At 36.5% G+C, this 21,885-nt stretch overlaps 1 protein-coding gene across 3 annotated transcripts in view; it reads right to left on the bottom strand.

Annotated features, from left to right (window-relative positions):
• The window catches only part of sulf2b (sulfatase 2b), a 189,180-nt gene extending 169,560 nt beyond the window's left edge, over positions 1-19,620 (bottom strand). For all 3 annotated transcript variants that reach the window (XM_079803668.1, XM_079803664.1, XM_079803661.1), the window contains exon 1: positions 19,136-19,620. The gene's annotated coding sequence lies outside the window, so the exon portion shown is untranslated. The remainder of the gene's footprint in view (positions 1-19,135) is intronic.
• Positions 19,621-21,885: the final 2,265 nt, after the last annotated feature.

Raw genomic sequence — 21,885 nt, 5'->3', positions numbered from 1 at the left:
AAGGTCTTGTTGGACCTTATCAGAGGCCTGACATCTTCATGAAGCCACATATGCAGGCACGCTATACTGCAGACCTCATTTAACCGTCTGATGCAATCTTTTTGACAAACATGACCCGTTTTGAACATTTTTGAAACTCATTTATGGAGGATAAACTTAGCAAGCATTGTTCGGAACAGCAAACATTTGCACGTTTCAATTCTCAGAGCCCCAAGATCAATAGAACAGTAATTAGCAGTGTTTGCTAAGGTACCATCACTATTAATATTGCTCCTAATTATGGTTAGAGATTTGAACAAAATATGAAACTTTGGTGTGTAACTCATCTCGCGCGGTTAATGCTACAGACATGGTTCATACCTCAAATCGTCTAGCTTTATGAGGAAAGGTGCGTTTCGTTTCTAAGTGACTGGACTTGTGATTTTCATCTATACCGGTATTTCATATTTCTCTCCTCAAAGAGAGAGCTTCACTTCATTTTCAAAACTTTTAAAAACATTCTTTAAATGTTTTATTTTTAAAGAAAGGAAATGCAAGAAATGACATAAAACATCTGTCAAAGTTTTTAAAGGGGTAGTTCACCCAAAAATGAAAATTAGCCCATGATTTACTCACCCCCAAGCCATCCTAGGTGTATATGACTTTCTTCTTTCAGACGAATACAATCAGAGTTATATTAAAAAATCCAAGCTTTATAATGGCAGTGAATGGCAGCCCAAAATTTGAAGCCCACAAAAGTGCATCCATCCATCCGGCTCCAGGGGGTTAATAAAGGCCTTCTGAAGCGAAGCCATGCATTTGTGTGAGAAAAATATCCATATGTAACATTATAAAGTCAAATATCTAGCTTCTGCCAGACCGCCTTCCATGCTCAACTTCTGGAAAAAGCGCAAGGCAATACCAATGAAAGCGTAAATTTGGGCTGCCATTCACTGTCATTATTAAGCTTGGAAGAGCCAGGACATGTTTTAATATAACTTTAATTGTATTAGTCTGAAAGAAGAATGTCATATACACCTAGGATGGCTTGAGGGTGAGTAAATCATGGGCTAATTTCATTGTCGGGTGACCTATCCCTTTAAAATACAGTAAATAATGGAAATATTTTGGTAAACACAATCGGTCATGTAATATGCATTTGCATTTTGAACAGGTAAGTGTAAGATAATGTAAATCAGGGTTATAATAGTTAAACTAGTTGTCAAGGCAAAAATTCTCTTTTGTCAAGTTTAGCTTGATGTACTAAAATAACTAAAACGAAAACTTATGAAAACTATAGAGACATATACAAAATAATAATAAAAATGACACAAAAAAAACACAACAAAATTACCAAAACTTTAACTAAAATTAAAATCAGAAAATATAAAAATGAAAACTAATTCAGAATATAAATAAAAACTGTAATAGTATCTCAATGACACTAAAACAACACTGATGTCAATGCAATCTGGCTAAACAAATATCATATAATATAAGATAAAATAAAACATAATATAATAAAAAGTAATAATAATAAAATCCATGTTGAAAAGGATAGTTCACCCAAAAAAAAAAACATATGCCATTTACTTACCCTCATGTCATAAGACTTCAAAAAGTTTCAACTAATGAGGTTTGTTCTACAACGTCAAGTACGGAGCTTCTGTTTACCATTATTTATGTGCATTTATCAACTTACATATTATGGTATATTTTATAAATGAATAAAAGGCTAAATTAAATCTGTTCAACACATAAAATAATCATGTCTCTTCAGAAGACTTAGGTGCATATGGATCACTTTTACAATGTCTTTATTGGTGAAATGGATTTTCAGTGGAGGGACAGATATTATCTTTCATAAAAAAATATTTATTTGTGTTTCAAAGATGGACGCAAGTCTTATGGTTTTCCCAAGGTTCATTTTAAAGACATGAAATGTTTCCATTTCAAGAATTCAGTTCTCGCTCCGCAATGCGCCCTGTGAGTTTTGAGTGACGTCTGTGCGGGGAGAGGAAGATCACGGCACTTTTTTGTAACTTTTCCTCCAGCGCTTGTTTTATTTGATGATGTTAACAAGGCGAGGGGTGATACCGGATCTGTTTTCCTCCGAGCCATTTTTATTGGAGTGTCAAGTCATCCTCGCAGCTCCTCAAGGACTCCTTTAGAGCACTGGCACTGGTGTCAAGGTAACAGTCAGTCTCAGCAGGAAAGCACTACTGTAATTACCCAAATCACATCGCGTGTGTTTACAGCACTAATCCCCGTCAGTCAAACACAGTCATTAAGCCTCCCTTTTTACCCTCGCGCATTCATTTTGTTTCTTTTATTACGAGCTCACTTTCATCTCACGCTCTTGCGTTTTATCAGTTTTCCGCAGTCTTTAGTGTGCGAGAATTAAACCTGCTGCCTTTTCATTGTACGCTGGTAATAAACACAACAAGAGCACCAATAAACTCACTAAATGCCAGCAGAGCTTGTCCAAGAGCTTGAAATGGATTTGACTGTAGAGAATGGGTTGGATAACATTCGTGTACACGATCGCATCTCTCGGGAAGGTGCAATGAGGAGGCTCAGATCCCGACGACAATCATTAACAAGTAGACTAGCAACTTGACAGACACACCATCACTCGATTTAGCTTTGTCCCCAGGCTCTGCCTTTTCGGTCGTTCTCCCACGTAAACAAGCCTACATCACTAAAAACGTGCACACAAGCCTCTGTGTGAGGCGTTCTTTTAAACGCGATTATAGCAGTCACTTACTGCTCCAACATATCAGATATCGCTAATATTTGACAGCTGCATCAGTTTATATTTACTAGTCCCTGCAGAGGATAAAATATCTCCCTCCCTCTGTCTCTCTCTCCCTCCCTCTATGTCACATTCATTTTCAATTCTCTTTCTTCTTATAAAAGTCATTTCAGAGCAGAGGAAGGGTGAGCGCAGTCATTGCAAAGTTTTTACCTTTGCACATTCAGTATGTCCTTTGGTTCACCTGGCTTTGGCAAGACGGCACAAGTCTAGGCTCTGGCCTATATACTGTAAAATACGGCCTTCACTGAGAATTATGGAATTAATTGTGCAGTCCATGAGTCAAACACCCTTCAGTTAACTATTTTGTTCTGTTGGATGCAAGTCAACTCTGGCACTCTTATTTTTGTGCCCATGTGGGAATCGATGATTAACAGTGCATGTTGACTAAAAGTCCAGTTGCATAATCTTGAAATAATGGTCCTTCTATGAGGTCAATGCAGTGTAATGTTAACAAGAGACAAATAAGGCAGAACTGCCCGTTGTGAAAGAAACTAGATCAGATTTTGTATTAGATAGCATTGAGAATAAATGGAGAGCAAACTGATTTTTTATCGTCATTTAAAACAAAATATTACTTGTAAGTGTCTGCTCTGGAGTTCGAGAAGAAATCTCACGTGTATCAAGAGATTTGCTAAAATCTGCAATTCAGAATTAAAGAAATCAGATTTTAACAACCCAATCTCATGAGAATTCATAAGAATTGTACAAGCTGGTGATTTTGTATGGATTCTTACAATCTGACTTGTACAAAAACATACGATTTGTAGATAAAATTTCACCATGAAACTTTTGGGGTATATCAGCAGATAGTGTGAAAATGTTTTATTGAGATTTAATTCAAATAAATTCACCGCCAGTTCTCCAAAATTCACAAAAGATGTAAAATACCATTCAAAAGTTTGGACTTGGTAAGATTTTTTTTTAAGTTATGCTCAACAATTTGATTCACAATACAGTAAAAACAGTAATTCTGTGAAATATTAATACAATTTAAAATGTAATTGCAATTTTAAATTATTCCTGTGATGGCGAAGCTGAATTTTCAGTATCATTACTCCAGTCTTCAGTGTCACCTGATCCTTCAGAAATCATTATAATATTCTGATTTGATGCTCCAGAAACATTTCCTATTATTATCAATGTTGAAAACTGTTGTGCTGCTTAATATTTTTGTGGAAACTGGCATACTTCTTTGACAAATAGAAAGTGCAAAAGCACAGCATTTATTTGAAATAGAAATCTTTTGAAACATTATTAATTACCTGTGACTTTTGATGAATTTAATGCATCCTTACATTCCTTGCGAGTATTCATTAATTTCCAAAAAACTGGTCCTTAACCATGGTGTACAAAATTAACTTAAACATTTCTCATAAAGTCAGCAACCCTGGTTGCTTTATCTTATGCATTCAGTCTTTAAATCATGTAAAATGCATTGTTCTTCTCTGTAAGCTTAATTTTTTAATTTAGTATGTGACGTTACAGCCTCCACAGTCAGTCAACAACACATTAGTACACATCTCATGTCTCCAGTCCTCCCTCTAGCTCCCACTCTAATTGGCTTTTCAAAGTCGCTATACAATGATGTATTGGTTCACGCTAACCAATCAATGTTGGCCTAATTAAATCCTGTTAATCATCATCTTATCACAACTTATTCGGACCCACTTTATATTAGTTGGCCTTAACTAAATGATTTAATTAATCATTTGATACATTGCACTTATTGTGTACATACATGTTTTTACATTGTACTTAACTTTTTAAAAATACCTTCATGTAATTATGTCTGTAATTAATTTCTGTAGTTACATTTGTAATTCCACAGTTGACACTTCCCTTACACCTAACCCTACCCTTAAACTTACCCATACCACCACACCTGTCCATAACTTTACCTGTATCCCACCTCAGTATCAACAAAGGTGTTTTGCAACACAATATGAACACAGTAAGTACATTGTACTTATTTGTTGATGTAAGTACATAGTAGTTAAGGCCACCTAATATAAAGTGGGGCCACTTTTTCTCACAACTTCACTTCAAAAGCATGTTCTGTGTTCAATATCATTTACATTTACATTTATGTAAACATTTACATCATTTAAGCTCTATTGTCAACATCCGTGGAACGCCAATTACAAAATAATTTCAACTTGTACATCAGTTTGTAAAAACAAACAAAAAATTGTGTTTACAGTGATGTACTTAAAATAGACGTCTATGGGGCAAGATAATCTAGTATTAATATAGTATTTATTTTATTTAAAAAAAATTGTCACCCTTTCTGAGGTAGGACTGCTGTTCTAGGTGGATGAACACATGTATCAGTGTCTTGCCCAATGCATAGATTTCCATTTTAAGTGCATTCAAGGGTTAGTTCACCCAAAAATACAAAATTAAAAATTAATTCATTCATTAATTAATGTCATTCCAAAGCAGTAAAACTTTCGTTCATCTTGAAACCAAAAAAAAAAGTTATTTTAAATGAAATTTGAGAGATTTCTGTTCTTCCATTGACAGCCCACGCAACTACGTCCATACATCCATAAAAATTCATTTGCATGCCACCTCAGTGATAAAACTTGTGCATTCGGGTGGTGATTTATTCACGGTGGAGGAGCACGTTTTGTGATCACGTTTTTTGTCCATGGTGTTTGTCTAAAAACAGTAGATAATTCGGCCAGGGATTTTTACGCGGGTGGTGGGCATTCTGGATTCGGACGGCAATAAAATCACTGACTAGCCGCTGTAAATTATGAAAATACATTTGACCCCACAAGAAACCATTACCATCTGAATAGGGTTTATGACGCATCAAAATGTTCATAAGGAGATCTTAAAACTAATCCACATGAATTGAGCGGGTTAGTCCAGCTTTTATTCACATATAAACATTGATCAGTGAACATAAACAAGCTCAAACATGCTGCGTAACACACAATAATTAACCTCATTGGTTCTTGAGGAAGCTCAAACGTGCTGCGTAACACAAGAATGAACCTCATTGGTTCTTGTGGAAGCTCAAATGTGTTGCGTAACACACAAGAATGAACCTCATTGGTTCTTGAGGAAGCTCAAACGTGCTGCGTAACACAAGAATGAACCTCATTGGTTCTTGTGGAAGCTCAAATGTGTTGCGTAACACACAAGAATGAACCTCATTGGTTCTTGTGGAAGCTCAAATGTGTTGCGTAACACACAAGAATGAACCTCATTGGTTCTTGAGGAAGCTTAAACGTGCTGCGTAACACAAGAATGAACCTCATTGGTTCTTGTGGAAGCTCAAATGTGTTGCGTAACACACATGAATGAACCTCATTGGTTCTTGAGGAAGCTTAAACGTGCTGCGTAACACAAGAATGAACCTCATTGGTTTTTGGAGAAGCTCAAATGTGCTGCGTAACAGGAGAATGGATCTCATTGGTTCTTGGAGAAGCTCAAACGTGCTGCGTTACACACAATAATGAACCTCATTGGTTCTTGGAGAAGCTCAAATGTGCTGCGTAACAGGAGAATGGATCTCATTGGTTCTTGGAGAAGCTCAAACGTGCTGCGTTACACACAATAATGAACCTCATTGGTTCTTGGAGAAGCTCAAATGTGCTGCGTAACAGGAGAATGGATCTCATTGGTTCTTGGAGAAGCTCAAACGTGCTGTGTAACACATAATAATGAACCTCATTGGTTCTCGCACATCAAGCAAGTATGCTTGAGCTTCTGTTTACCGCATCTTGTGTTGATGAATGTTTTTATGTGAGTAAAAGCTTAAATTAAATCGGTATAATCATATAATGCGATCAGGTGTCTTCTGAAAATGTTTACATAACCGCTCAATTCAGTGGATGAGTTTTACAATCTCTTTATGAACTCTTTGAAGCGTCAAAGTAGTAGTTGCGTGGACTGTCAATGGAGGGACAGAAATCCCTCATATTTCATTCAAATGTCGAAAGTCATACAGGTTTGGAACAACATGAGAGTAGGAAATTGATGACAGATTTCTCATTTTTGGGTGAACTAACCCTTTGTATATATGGTGTTGCCTGTTTTTTTCTGAGGTAAATTATTTTCTGTGGTAATTGACAAAGTGCAAAACTTTCTCCTAAATAACATTTAACATGGAAGCCATGTTCTTATAAATGTTTAACTGCATCAGATATCAGTTTAATAAACATACTGAATAAGCCTACATTTTAAAAATGTAGAAATGTAGAAGTGACAGTTAGATTTAGGTGACAGAAAACATTGAGGGGAAAAAAGAGGGAAAGTAATTTCGCAACTAGCCATTTGCAGTTGGACATGTAATACATTTTTCTTTTAGGCAGTTTAATCAGTGTACATTTTTAAATGAAAAAAAAAAGATAACCAAGTAAACCCACACACACGAACATGAGCGTCAAAAGCTTATTTTCTGGCTCAAATTTGTAGAGCTCTCCCATTGTTAAATTGACTTTCTCTCTGTCATTCACATGGAGACCTCATGACCAACACAATTATCCTTTCACACAAATTTGGAGAAAATTGGAGAAAGCGAATGAAGTGGAGCCCTAACTGATCAAACAGAATTAAACAAAATGACTTAAATTACCCCAGCTCTTCAGAAAGCTGTATTAGGTCAGGCTTATCTACTTGTGAGATAGTTTTATTGGTGGAACTAAATTGTAGGCATGTTAAGAGAAAAGGCCAGGATAGAGGGCCAATAAAGAGGTGGGTAGATAAGCAGGGAGACGAGTGAACGCAGTGATGTGTGAAATGAGAGAGAGAGCGAAGACTGACTTGACAAGGTGGCTTAAAGCCATTACGGGATGAAAAAAGAAAGAGAAAGCGAGAGAAAGCTTGAATCTCAAGATTAAATATTCAAAGATGTTTTGACATGATAAAGAAGGGCTTTTGTCGAAGCATTTGACTATGTTATGACTATATTTTTGCTTTCCAGAATACTTGATTGTGATTGAAAATTGTATAATTGATAAAAATACAATTTCAAGTTTATTTTTTCAAAAAAAAAAAGAAAAAGAAAATGCTGAAAATAGATCTGCCAATTAGAAGTCGGTGTTACAATGGAAATGAAAACTGCACTAAAAGAGTTCAGCAGCAAACTCACCTGAGAAATTGCAGATAATGCATAGACTCCCTAGATTTTCAAATTACTTTGCCTCAACCTCAAATATATTGCATGTTCTACACTATATTATACTTTATATTGTCACTTTGCCCATTTCATTAAGGTGCAGTCACATTTCAGTAAAACTGCACTTGCAAAAAGGTCCATTGTCCATACTGTCAATAGTGAAGCGATGTATGAAGCACTGCTCACAAAGAAATCACTTTCAAACCAAGCAGCTTTCTGTTGGTTAACACAGTGAATCTGCACGATGCTGTTTTAGAATCAGCGTGAGGAAATCTTTCACCCTCACACGAAATTCCAGATGGATTCCTTCCTATTGAAATGACTGGATTGTGTCAGCAATAATACGCAGAACAGCAGTAACTGTGACCACACTTTTACACAACACTTCATGAGATTAGTACAAGTACACTGTATTTGTAACAAAAATAAATTATGAATCGAGTTTGATACTTTTTAGGTAAATTTCGATACCTAAGGGGCTAATCTCATCAATGTCAGTAAGCAAATAAGCATTCAGCATGATTGTTTGTGGCGAGGCATCAAGGAAAAATGCCTAAAGAAGATTGAAATGTCTATTTTTAAACGAACCCAATAGAATCGAAAACAAATACTCTCTGATTATGTAATCCAAATGAAAGGTGCATTTCTCTCCATAGTCGCGTGCATGCGTCATTAACATCTTTGCAGCCAACACCAACTTAATAAACAATTAAAATGTCTCCTTGGTTTCCCCCCCCACATTCATAATCATTAGGCTACTTTTGCCAGTGCCTCTAGGCAAGCTTTATGCGTGCTGAGCACAAGGAATATATCCCGCCCCCCCATCAGCCTATATTCAATTAAATTCACATTTATTTGTATAGCGCTTTTCACAATACATAATATCGTTTCAAAGCAGCTTTACAGAAAATGCATGTGTCTACATTTCAGTGTCCAGTGATCTGTTATTAGAGGTGACTAAGTAATGCATTTCAGAAATGTATACATATATATATATATACATACATACATACAAATCACGCACGCAGTTAGCTAACAATATATTAATTTAAACAATGTATTAATTTAAGGCAGAAACAATGAGCTCATTGAAGTACAGAATATGCTGTTAAATGATAAGGATATATATAAAAGTTTAGCATTTTTGCACTATGAGTCTCTGAGTCTGTAAAAAAAAAGAACTGAAAACAAACTGAAAAAATAAAACCAAAGTTTTTTGAGATAATGTAATTTTTTTAAAGTGGATTTCATGAAACTGGTACCGAAAAAAATTATCGTTCAGGAACCGGTATCGGAGTCACGGTATCAGTATCAAAATTGTTTGAACGATACCCAGCCCTAATTATGAAATAAAATTTGATTCCTTAAACTCCTTCAGTATGACAGAACATCAATCTGGTCACTCTGGGTTTATTTTGCTCTAATGTCCAGAGTACTACAAATTATATTTGTGCAAAAACTTGGGACTAAACGTGTATGTGCCCCGTGTGTGACCCACTCTTCTCTTAAGGCAAAACGCTCTCTCACTGCCAGACTGATCTACACACCGAAATACACATGTAAAGACAAGCACTTGCTATTTGCAAGTATGCATGCATATCGATACAGCTACTGACTCAGCAGAGGACAATCCAGTGGTAACATGCGAGATGCAAATGAAGAGGAAGCACCCAATAACCCTGAGCCCAACTCTCAGCTTTCCACATGGCCGGAGTGTATGTGTGTGTGTGTGTGTATGTTTATACGAAGCTGAGAGTGAGCGAAGCACTGGAGAACTTCATATGCCTGCGTACCTGTGGTAAGCATGGAATATTTCAACAAACAAGGAACAGACCTTCTGTATGTGCTTCTGTGTGTGTGTGTAAGTGAGGGCATAAAGCCAAGGCCTGACTGATGTTCCATTCTGAAAACATTTATGTTGACCTGCTAATGGCAACCATGCTGCCGTTCAAAGAGAGCGCTAAAGAAACAGAGAAAGACACAGAATTCAAACACACAATTACAAATAAAGGTTCCAATTAGGACCAAAAGGGCTTTAGCAGTCTGATGTCATTGGAGAACTTTTTTAGTTTCAAAAAAGAACTTGTTATTCTCCAGTTCTTTAGAAAACCATCTATGTGGTGTTTTAAAGAACTCAGAAACGAATTTGGTAATCTGAAGAGCTTAAAATGTAATATTAAGAATTATTAAATATCAAGAATCTTCAAACAACCACTGACACCCCCTGTCTAACAAAATGCAATGCAATTGCTTGTTATCAAGAATTTGCCCATGCTAAATACTGTAGCTATGTTTACATGCAGCTAAATATTTTATTAGTAATCTAATTGATGGCTCAGTCAGACTGAAAATGGATCAGACGGAGCAGCAAACACACTTGTAGCCAATCAGCAGTTTCCACTAATTATGGGGGAGGAGAGAGAGTGGTCAAGAGGGAGATTTGAAGAAAGACTGTAGACAGAGAGATTGCTGAGAGACATTACAAAAGAGAAAGGGTCAGAGGAATATCACTGGAAAAAGAAGTGTTATGATCAGGCAAGAGCTTTAGGACCCGTGGTAATATTAGAAAAGCTTTCCAGAGCTGGAGAGACTGAAGTGGGAAGGCCTGAAAACGGACACAGAGGTTGCATTGTTTCTGCTCCACACGTGAGTAACATTGGTTTTGCTATGTTTCACAGAACCTTGATATGCTGTTGTTGTAATGTAGGATATAGTAGCAGGACAGTTTTGAGTGTCATTGTTTGTCTGGAGCTGCTGGCGACTAACACTCAACTCTTGCTTGTGTTTACTCGTGCACTGTATGTTCATTTTATGTCCTTCCTTGATGTTCATTCGTCATCTTCTATTTTTCAAGAAGCATTATTTTGCTTTGCTTCAGCTATGATAAAGAGACATCCACTCTTGCATTGTGTGCATTTTGGGAGCGAGGCAACGAAGGGAGGGTCTGTTTGTTTGGGTTGATTTTTTTAAATATAACAGTTTCTCAGAAACCTTTTAATGGGTGGGTCTCTTTCAAGAATTTATTGTAAATGCCCACTATGGTTGTCTAACATATTTGCATATGAAATAATTCATTCTTTTGAAAACTTTTACTGTTTTTACTAACCAAAGCTTGTACAATAATACCTCCTGCACATGCACAGTGCCGTGATGCTTATGTTTATATGTTTTACATTTTACGAATATTAATTTGAGACTAAATATTTACAAAATTTTGCTTCTGACATACAGTATACGTTAGATATCTTTTTAGATCAAGGTAAAAATGACAAAGACAAAGATGACAGTTAATGAATGAAAGAAACAATTATTATTATTATATAAAACAATAATTATTTTTACATAAAAATATAACATGGTAGATAAAATACATTGATTTAAAATTATATATACACTTATTACATATTTAATTTGAATTGTTTTGCAGCATCCATTTGTTAAGATACTTTCAATAATTTCAAACCTCAACAAAAGTGTTTTGGTGTGTGATACATAAATTATTTATTAAACCTGCTCACTTCATACTTGCGGGGGGGGGGGGGGGGGTCAAAACTGTACTTCTCAATAAATCAATTTCCTCTTCACAAACTAGGGACAGCATCTTGTCATGACTAGGGAGCAGGTTAAAAGGTGTGGCGATCAAACAGCCCACAGTGTATTGAAACAAACACATGAGCTTCCAAGAAATATGCTCTTTACACACACGCACATGTCCCAGTACAGACACGCACACACCCCCATGCACTCCTGCTGTTAAGCAAACAGAGTGTAACGGGTGAAGAGCTCTTGAATACAGAGTTCCAGCTACCTGCTGTGCACTTCAATTTCAGAACAAGACGCGAGGAGGAAAGAGAAAAGAGGGCATCTTCCCTAACCTCTGCACTTTGTATATACCCAACAAAGACTAATAAAACCTCTATTTCCTAAAACCTCAGACGTTTCGGAAGTTGACATCCTGGATCAAGCCAGATCTGTTCTGCCTGGTCGAGCCCAAGAGCTGGAAGTAAGCTGTGCCGCCCCATGTATCGCGAGTGTTTACTGATTTGGAACGTCACTTGCCTGCAGGGTTGCATCTTTTTGGTTTTATTATAAGATAAGTCCATATTAAGTCCATATTTTCTTGCATGATTAAGCAACATTTTCCTGCAATGTCTTGTATGGTTCTTTATCATTATTGTCAGTGTTGGGGGTAAACGCAATACAAGTAATGTGCATTATGTAATCAGATTACTTTTAGTAAAGTACCATAACTTTATAAACTTGAGTTACTTTTTAAAAAAAGTAATGCACATTACTATTCAGTTTGATTAATTTGCTTCAACATTTTTTAAACTACTGAATTAAAGTTCTCTCCTTCATAACGTAGTCTCTTAGACATGTTCACTCATGCATGTGCATGAACAGACAAGTACAAAAGTAACAAAACACATTACTTTCAACTAGAGATGCACCGGTCGACTGGCCAGACACCGGATGTTTTTTGTTTTATTTTAGCTGATGTCTATTCCGGACTTGCACGCAAAATAGATTTTGTAATAATTTCCCAAGATGTCATTTGTGTGGAAATATTACAAAGCCTGGACATTAACACAGGCCAGAGACGAGACACACTGAAGACAGACGGAAAGAAGAGAACACAGACGTGCCAGCAGAGCAAATACTGTACCAGGCACAGCAAGCTCACTCGATGCTCAGAATATAGGAAGAAGAATATAAATATTGAATTGGGGTGGGGGTTTATATGAATCTTTGAAGGGAACTGACTGTCTTCTGAAAAGTTTTGATGGCATTTTCTTTTCCTCTTAACGCCATATAAAGTATTGTTCATAAGCACAGCGTAGAAACCGCTGCTGTTCTATAAACGCCACCTACTGTCAGAGAGTGAATTTGCATATTTTTATTCAGTCCATCTACGGTTTTTGTTTTGTGCAGGCGTGTCTGATGTAGCATTAATTTCACAAAGCTAAAGTCAGACCATTATGTTTTTGCTTTAAATCTTGATTTAAATTATACAAATCAGATGTGATCTTTTTTTTTTTTTTTATGAAAATTTCCAGATAATTTACTCACCCCCATCTCATCCAAGATGTTCGTGTCTTTCTTTCTTCAGTCGAAAAGAAATTACGTTTTTGAGGAAAACATTCCAGGATTTTTCTCCACACAATGGACTTCAATGGCAACCAAAATGTTCAAGGTCCAAATCAATGCAGTTTCAAAGGAAGGGCAACGTGCCAGGGATTACGCAATCACGTCGGAAAGGTCACTCTAGACGTAGGCGGAAGTACCGCAGAGCAGCGCAAGATTAGCAATTTAGGTTAAAAAGTATATAATGTTTATTTTTTTCTTGAAAATGGCCGATGGTTTCGCTAGATAAGACCCTACTCCTCGCCTGGGATCGTGCAGAAAAATCCTGAAATGTTTATTTATTTTCGACTGAAGAAAGAAAGACATGAACATCTTGAATGAGATGGGGGTGAGTAAATGATTAGGACATTTTCATTTTGGAGTGAACTAATCCTTTGAGGCCAGTTTGGCCTATTATTGAGCAAATAAACAACAAATAAATTAGCTTAAAGAAAAAAAAACTAAAAACACACTAAAACAGTCAAGGTGTGTTTTATAGGCGATGTTGTTGAATGCATTACTGTGTTAAAACACCTGCAAAAAAAACGTCATTAAAAAAAAAACCACCCGCAAGACCTGGAAGAGAACGTAATGCAAAAGTCACATAACCCATTACTTTTCTTAAAAAGTGGGAGTAATTATAACACATTGCTTTTAAAAGTTACTTTCCCCAACACTGATTATTGTATTGAGTGATTCCAGAAATTACACATTTGTCTTCTCAACCATTGCTGTCTTATTTCATGAACTGCTGTATAATAATTTAACCTTTGCTAAACATTCTATAAGGCCTAGGTAAAAGGTACTTGTTTGCACAATGACTGCTCAAGTAACTGGCTCAAAAATGTGCCTGGAACTGATCACCCATGAGCAAATATGGCTGTGCACTTGTGGTGGGTCCTGAACAAGACAAATCAACAGCAAATTGAGATGAATGAGAATGCTACCAGATAGCTTAATCCATATATTATAGCGCTCCTTAATAAAATGCACAAACACTGTTCTCTCCATCGTTGGTGTTTTCTTGCTTTTTTTGGCGGAGCTCATGTTTTCTGTGACTCACACCCTCATTCTTCTCCACAAATGACCTCCAAGCCCTACTGAAGTCCATTTGCATCAGTGTGATTTTGTCTCTTCCCTCTTAAAATATTTAAAATGTTTTTGCTGTTAGTGTTCACTGCTGAGGTGTGCTCTGAGTACATGAGTGTGTTACAGTACACAGATATGCTTTGCTTACTTTTAGCTATGAAACACTTAGGAGACATTATATGTTGCATTATACATGAATCTTTGCAGAAACTCCATGAAATCTTTCACATATGCAGGTCTGCACATGTACACTGTAAATCTACACTGCATAAACATGTTGTTAATGGCTTCCTGTTTCAGAAGTTTAACCGCTGACAGTGATGTGTCACATATTTATGCAAACACTACAAATTATATTTTCTCTGAGGCATAATGTCAAAATGTCAAAGTGGTAAACCATCATGAGATCGTAAAGAAGAAAAAGTGTCTGGAATTTTTGAGGGGGGGAAAAAGAGGAGGATGTAGTGAATAGGATTTTGTTTTAAAATATTCATTAGAATTTAAAAAGTTGGAAAAACAAAGTCAGTATGTATATCCAACGTAGAACACCATTTTAGTTATAAAGGTGCTGTAGGAGATCTGGGTAAATGGAAAGAAAGGAAAGAAGAAACATTCAATAAACAGCCTACAGAAGATTCTGTGTGGATTCACAAAATCCTCCTTCATGGGAAAAAAGAGGCTGTCAATTTGTCTCATGGTGTCTTATGACACTAGAAAGGTCAGAGGTCAGTTATTTGAATGACCTTGATAAAACAACGAAGCAAAGGGGGGGCTAGAAATCTCCAAGTGGGTGGACCTTGGTGAAATGGGGTAGACCTACATTTTTGTCTCCTATATATTATATATATGATACACAAAACCATCAATGGTTGACTTTTTAATGTTGTATTATATTTTAATGCAGTTATCACACTTACCTAATCTGCCAATAAACCAGTTTTAGTGATTACAATAAAGACTTGAAGTTAATGGGAACGCTGGAATAAGAAACACGGAGTCTGTAATTGGATACGCATACGCACATTCGCACACACAACATTTTTTCAGCAATTCAAATGTTATTTTTAGTGTGATGACCAAAAACATTAATTGTTCATCCTTCTGAGATTGTTTTGTAAAACCAATTATTTCAAGATGTAGAAAGCCCACAATTTAATAGAAAACGCTTTTATTTAAAAATTAAAAAGACAATAATTACCACTATAACCAGCAGATGGCGGCAGAGGAGCATTTATTGGCTCATATTAGCCATTTCCTGTAATTTCTTTCACTCATTTTCGCTTTTGAATAAATATTAAACATTATAAAAGCACTAGGTTTAAAAATAATCTGTCAAGGTGAAGTATGAAGTACTCACAAAAGTCTTGTGAAAAACTAAAACTTTTCTTGTGAACGTATTGCACCGCGCTCTCCCTCCCTTTATATCACTGACTGAAGCTGTCAGAGCAGCGCATGCTCACTGATTTCAGCACACTTGTGAAAACTCACATTTTGTTTAATGAATCTAACTAAAGTGCGTAATAAATCTTTAATTTACCGTGTGTTGACACGTTGTTGTCACATAAAAGTGAAAACTGAAGGGTCGAATTGAATCTTGCTGAGGAGGAAGGCATCTTTTTAATGTCGTCTTACGCTTGAAATAACTAAATGAATGCTTGGTCTGACTATTTAAGTGACTATATTCTGATTATAAACTAAGAATTACACTATTGATACTGTTAAAGCTACCTCAGGACATTGAAGACACCGACACACAAGAACAAGAGACATTTCAGCTGAAGTTTTCCAGCTGGCTTATATTATTGCGGAAGTTTTTAACATTCCGTGTATATGGTCAATTGAATACTCACTTTTGATCACAATAAACATGCAATAAACATTCAAATCTGCGTTGGCACTGCCGCTGACCCAAAGAAAGCAGTTAGGCTATATGAAACAGCTTTTCAGCCACACAGTAGGCCTACCGTTATTTTGTGTTACAAATATTCAAATATCACAGAAGAACTGGAATAAAAGTTTGTAGTCCGGATATAAACACTGATGTCTACGGAGCGATCAAAATAGAGCAAATCACCTTAGATTGTAAGATTGTACGTACAAAAAAACGACTGTCAGACCAATGACTATCACTGAATAGAGATTCGTTCAGAAACACTGATTCATCAAGTAATGAAACAAGTGAATTATTTATGAGTGAGCCATTAAATAATTAATTTTAAATAAAATAATTAAACATTTTAAATAGACTACAGCAATTAACAGAATCTCTAAATCATGTTATTTTGTTTAGATGTCTGTTCAGAATCGTGGGAGAATCGTGATCTCTATTTGAAACAACAACAACAAGACATGATTCTCAATTTATCCTGAATTGTGCAGATCGACATCCTTGCTGAATAAAAGCATAAATACATTTTTTTCTTTCTTTTTAAAATCTTACTGACCCCAGACGTTTGCATCCAAATGACGAATACCTAGAAGTTGATCTGAGAAAATAAACATTTAAAAAATGTATTTTAATCAGATTTCACACCATTTATGGATGCGGTTTGGAAGAGGTTTGTGATAATTCGATTTTTTTCTGTCAACAAATAAAGCATGACGTAAAAAGATACGCTTTAAAAATCTGAACAATGCCTTGACTCATACTTATCTCACTTCCAAAACAGCCAAATTATGATGCTATACTCCTTTCAAATTTAAGTTTCTTCATATAAAAATGAACACCAATAAACAGACACTCCCAGACTTTTAATAATTTCTCCTTGGTTCCTTGTTACTAGTTTGAGTAATTAACTGGAGTTCATAAAACAAAACCGCTCTTGGGCCCAACACACTCAAACGGAAGTCAAACATCTGCCTTTAAAATCTGCTGCTATAAAGAGAAAGGTGATTGGCTCTGATGCGCAACGACCTATGAAACGGTTCTTCTCCACTGACGCTGACCTCAACATCAGCCTTGACTGAATGCAGTAACTTCCTTCAGTCCTAGAACGTCCCTTTATGGAGGTTAACAGCAGGAGGAGAGGAGAAATAGAGCAGAAAAGGAGAGATAACGCAAGAGAGACAAAGAGAGAGAGAACTCAAGCAAGAGTCCAATCTGCCGGTCCTGCTTCGCCACCTGTCAAAATCGTGGGAATTTACTAACCAAATGTAAGCAATCAGTGTAAACATTGGCTAGGCCGTGGAAGGCTAACCACGGTCAGAGTCCCAAAGTCAACACAGCACTCAAAAACACAGAGCCAAAGTAAAGACACAGACACCACCTCTCAGACTGCTGCTGCTACACACACACTTATCAAAGACCGCTTGTAAGCTGACGCTAATCTTCAACGACCAGGCTTGTACATTCATTAGAAACTGAAATCATCAGTCGACAGCTAAATTAGATGATGGTTTAGTTTAGCGGTGGAGCTGCTTCCTTAGACACTTCCTCTTCCTTTGAAAAAAAAGAGAAGTGAATAAGGGGGTTTTGTTGGCTCAGCAAGTCTTGTTAGGCAGATATCATCTAAAGTAGTCCTTATCATAGCATAAAATAAGATATGCAGCTTATCCTGCACAGCTATTTAAGTCTGCAGCCCTCACAAAATAAATTATATTTAGCTGAGTTGTGAGTTTGCCATCGGAATTGAATTTCATGAGAAAGACTTTAGGTGCCATGAAATAATGCAAAGACAATATGTGATTGAATGCAACAGCAAATGTAAAACACTACAAGTACAGTCCCAAATCATGAATAAATGATACTTATTAAAAAAGGTGCTTTTCATAGAATCCAAGAGTTTGAAATTGTCAGAAAGTCTAGCATCTCAAACTCATAAATTATTGCTTCAATTCAGTCAAATGCAGGGTTTCCCACACAGAGTTGATAAAAAGTAAAAAAAATATTAAATTAGAATAATGTACAAACAAAATAAATAATTTAAAAATAAAAATCACTAAAATGCTTACTGAAAAAAACATTCAATATTTTATTCATGTCATGTGACCATTAACTGACATCAGAAAACATGAACGGGAATGTGTCCTTATTCCTTAATTTAAAGAAATTTCAAATCTCTGGGGAAGCAAATATTTTAGGTCAAAGGGGTTCGGCTGACAAGTGTGGGAATCCCTGGTCTAAAGACGCGCTCAAAGAATCAGTCAAAAACCTGTCTAAACTAACTTGTGACGGAAATGAACAGGTGTTTTGTGTACATTTGAAAAATGTGAAAGAATGAAATGATCAAAAAGTTTGGACACACTTGAAATGACTGTAAAAACAAATGAATTGGCAAATTACATTGCATACACTTAAAAAGCATCCCAAGATGCACCTCATCTCGTTGGTTGAGAGGATGTCTGGAGTGTGCAGAGTCAGAATTTAGACAAAGGTGGCACTTTCAAGAAGCTCACACTTTCAATTGTATTATTTCACATTTTTGATGGCTTTACTACTATTCTAAAATAAAGAACGAGTATCTGTGTCCAAACCTTTGACTGAAATGCGTTATTGCGTGCAGTGTATAGTTAGGAGGGCTTCCCATATCTGAGTTGACTTGTAAAATGTAAAAGAGCATGTAAGCTTTTGGAGATCTCAGGATGTCTCAACCCTATCATCAGCAGGTTTCCTCTGTTTGACACATGAGCAAGACTGTCTAGGGAACAGGGTGTAACTCTGACCCTCCCTTTCTTTCAGTAAAACTCGAGTCCGTCAATCAGTCTGTCAGGGAACTAATAATAACAACAACACCCATGCTCCCACATAGAAAAATAACACATGCACTGTGTGTGCAGTAACACAAGCCAAGGCACCATGCAAACTGCTCCTTTAAGAGTGCGAAAGTGAAGGGCGAACAGAGAGGGAAAGAGGGAGGGAAACCTGTAATCGCTACTGTGGAACGTCAAATCGCCGCGCTAGAACTCCCAGTGTGCGGTTACATCAGTGGAGCAAAGGGAGAGAGAGAGAGAGAGAGAGAGGGGGGGGGGGGGAAATAGGGCATGTCAGATCCTACCTCACACACAGCTGCAGGGGAGGCAGGTGGCAGTTTGTCCCCTTCTGTCCTGTGGCGGAGACCCCAAAACACCGAGCCGGACTAGCTTGGGAGGGATTTGGAGGGGTGGGGGGGTTGGGGTGGTTGTAGTGTCCCGGTGCACTTCTCCTCTTCTGTCCTTCTGTCTTCCAGCAGCCTGTTGCACTGTGGTCACTGCATTGCTGCAAAGTTTGTCAAACTTTCAAGTGTCTGTCAACACAGAAGTGAGAGCGAGAGAGGCTGGACGGAAAGTTATAAACGAGACGAGTGAAAAAAAGAAAAGTTTGAACTGAAGCGGTTTCAATTTCCTGAACTACCTTGCGCTCTCTCTCTCTCTCTCTCTCTCTCTGTGTTCAAGCTGTACCAGAGGCAGTGAGCTGGCTGAATCTGGACGGCAAGAGCCATCTGTTAAAACACGCCTGCCTCTTTTGCTTTACTCACATTCTCCCTCAATCGCTGAGCGACTGAGGGAAGAGGAGGAGGAGGAGGAGGAGGAGGAGGAGGAGGGGGAGGCAAAGAAAGAAAGATACCGAAAAAGAGAGGCTGTACTGCCTGCTGGTACCCAATCTGAACACACAAACACTCACAAAGGGCAGCACAGGCGGAGCTTGCGGACAGAGCGAGTGAAAGGGGAAAGCTTGGCTTCAGTGTGCAGTATTCATGGTTATTCATGTGGCTTCTACCTTCTGGGCTTAATAGTGCGAGTTAGCCAGAGGAGCAGCGCTTCACAGACAGCTTCAAACGCACACACTTATTATAAGTCCTACAACTTTTTTTTTTTTACTTTGATAATAAAAAATATTCTAAAATCTATTCTAAAAACAGATCACGATTTCAACAATTGTACCACTGAACTATATCTTACACTTAAGTAACAAACTGATGTTTTGAAAAAATGTCTTTGGTCATCACTTGCTTGGAAAAAAAGATGTGAATTTGTTTGAATAATTTGGAGTCAGAACGTTTTTTTTTTATAGAAGTCTCTAATGTTCACCAAGGCTGCATTTATTTGATCAAAAATACAGTAAAAACCGTGAAATATTATTACAACTTAAAATAACCATTTTCTATAAACTTTTGACCGGTAGTGTAGATTTAAAAAAAAAAAAAAAAAAAAACATACTGTAGGTACATGACACTCCTGAGTAAGAAAATACCTCCGAGCTAGTGCAATGATGTTTTATGCCTGTGTCAATTTTCCCATTCCTCCGCCTTCTATTCCTGAGAACGGCGAGGCGAGGGAGAATGTTCTATGAGAATGATATAAATGGTACATGGCGAACCCGTAAGGTTATCCACCGCCTCCAAGGCCTCCAGTAACAGATTTAACTAAGACCGGAATAGAACTCAAGGATTTCAGTTATCAAGGGAAACGGGAGAGAGAAGCTTGATTTTTACATTTCCTGAAGAAAATGTAAGTAGTGCTTGCCCCTGCAAAACTAGCCTACATGATGTTTGGGGCTTCTGAGCGGTTGCCAGGCTGTTGAAATGTGGTTGCTAAGGTGATCAGTTGTTGCTAGGTGATTACTTACTGGCCTAAGAGGCAATGATATCAATGATATTCTGGTGTCTGTGATTGCTTAGAAAAGTGATAGCACATCTCTCCTCAAAGAGTTACACCACTTCCGTCTCATTCATGATAGTGGCAAAAAATATATATTTTAAATGTTTTTGAAAGAAGTCTCTTATGCTCACCGAGGATGCATTTATTTGATCGAAAATACAGTAAAAACACTAATATTGTGATATATTATTACAATTTAAAATAACATTTTTCTATTTTAATATACTTTAAAATGTAGTTTATTCCTGTGGTGCAAAGCTGAATTTTGCATCAGTACTCTACTCTTCAGTGTCACATGATCCTTTAGAAATAATGAAGCTTACATTATTAATCTTGTGATTATATTTGTTAAGTTTCACATTCATCGGTGTAAATTTAGTAATCAGAAACCTCTTTTTTCTGTGGTATTGAAAGAATTAGAAAATTATATGGTTTCTCTTAAGAAAAGTACAAACAAAAAAAGCTGTTAAAACCATTCATTTATTGTATACATTTAAGATTTTGTGAAATGTCAAAGCCTTTTAATGTTTTTTTTGGTCTATTATGTTTTATTCACTTTCTTGTATTTTATATTTTTGTATCCTTAAACCTGGCATTTAAATATTTTTTATTTATTTATTTTTGTCTTGTCTCATTTGTTCATGTTTTGTAACTGAAAAAAGTTTTTAAAAAAAAGTAAAAAAAAAAAAAAAAGATCCTTTAGAAATCATTCAGATATGATGATTTGGTGCTCAATTATTAATAAAGGTTGGTATTATTATTATTAATTTTGAAAACAGATGCTTAACTTTCTTCCTTCTTTTCTTTTTTTAAAAAGTGTTTATTTGCAATACAAACCTTTGAATGTGCCTTTGTTGAATAAAAGTAATAATTTATTTAATTTTATTTTTTAAAAGTACCCCAAACTTTTGAATTGTAGTCTAACACGGTTTCCGCAAGCATCAGAATCAGCATATCTGAATGATTTCTGAGGATCATGTGACACTGAAGACTGGAGTAAAGATGATGAAAATTCAGCTTTGGCATCACAGGAATGAATTACATTTTAAAATATATTAACAGAAAACTGTTATTTTAAATTATGATCATATTGTACAATATTACTGGATTTACCATATTCTTGATTAAAAAAATGCAGCCTTGGTGAGCAAGAGAGACTTCTATCAAA

Source organism: Gobio gobio, assembly GCF_949357685.1.
Source record: "Gobio gobio genome assembly, chromosome: 21".
Classification (NCBI taxonomy): domain Eukaryota; kingdom Metazoa; phylum Chordata; class Actinopteri; order Cypriniformes; family Gobionidae; genus Gobio; species Gobio gobio.
Note: the sequence above shows the minus strand (reverse complement) of the source record. Positions and strands in the feature narration are given on the sequence as shown.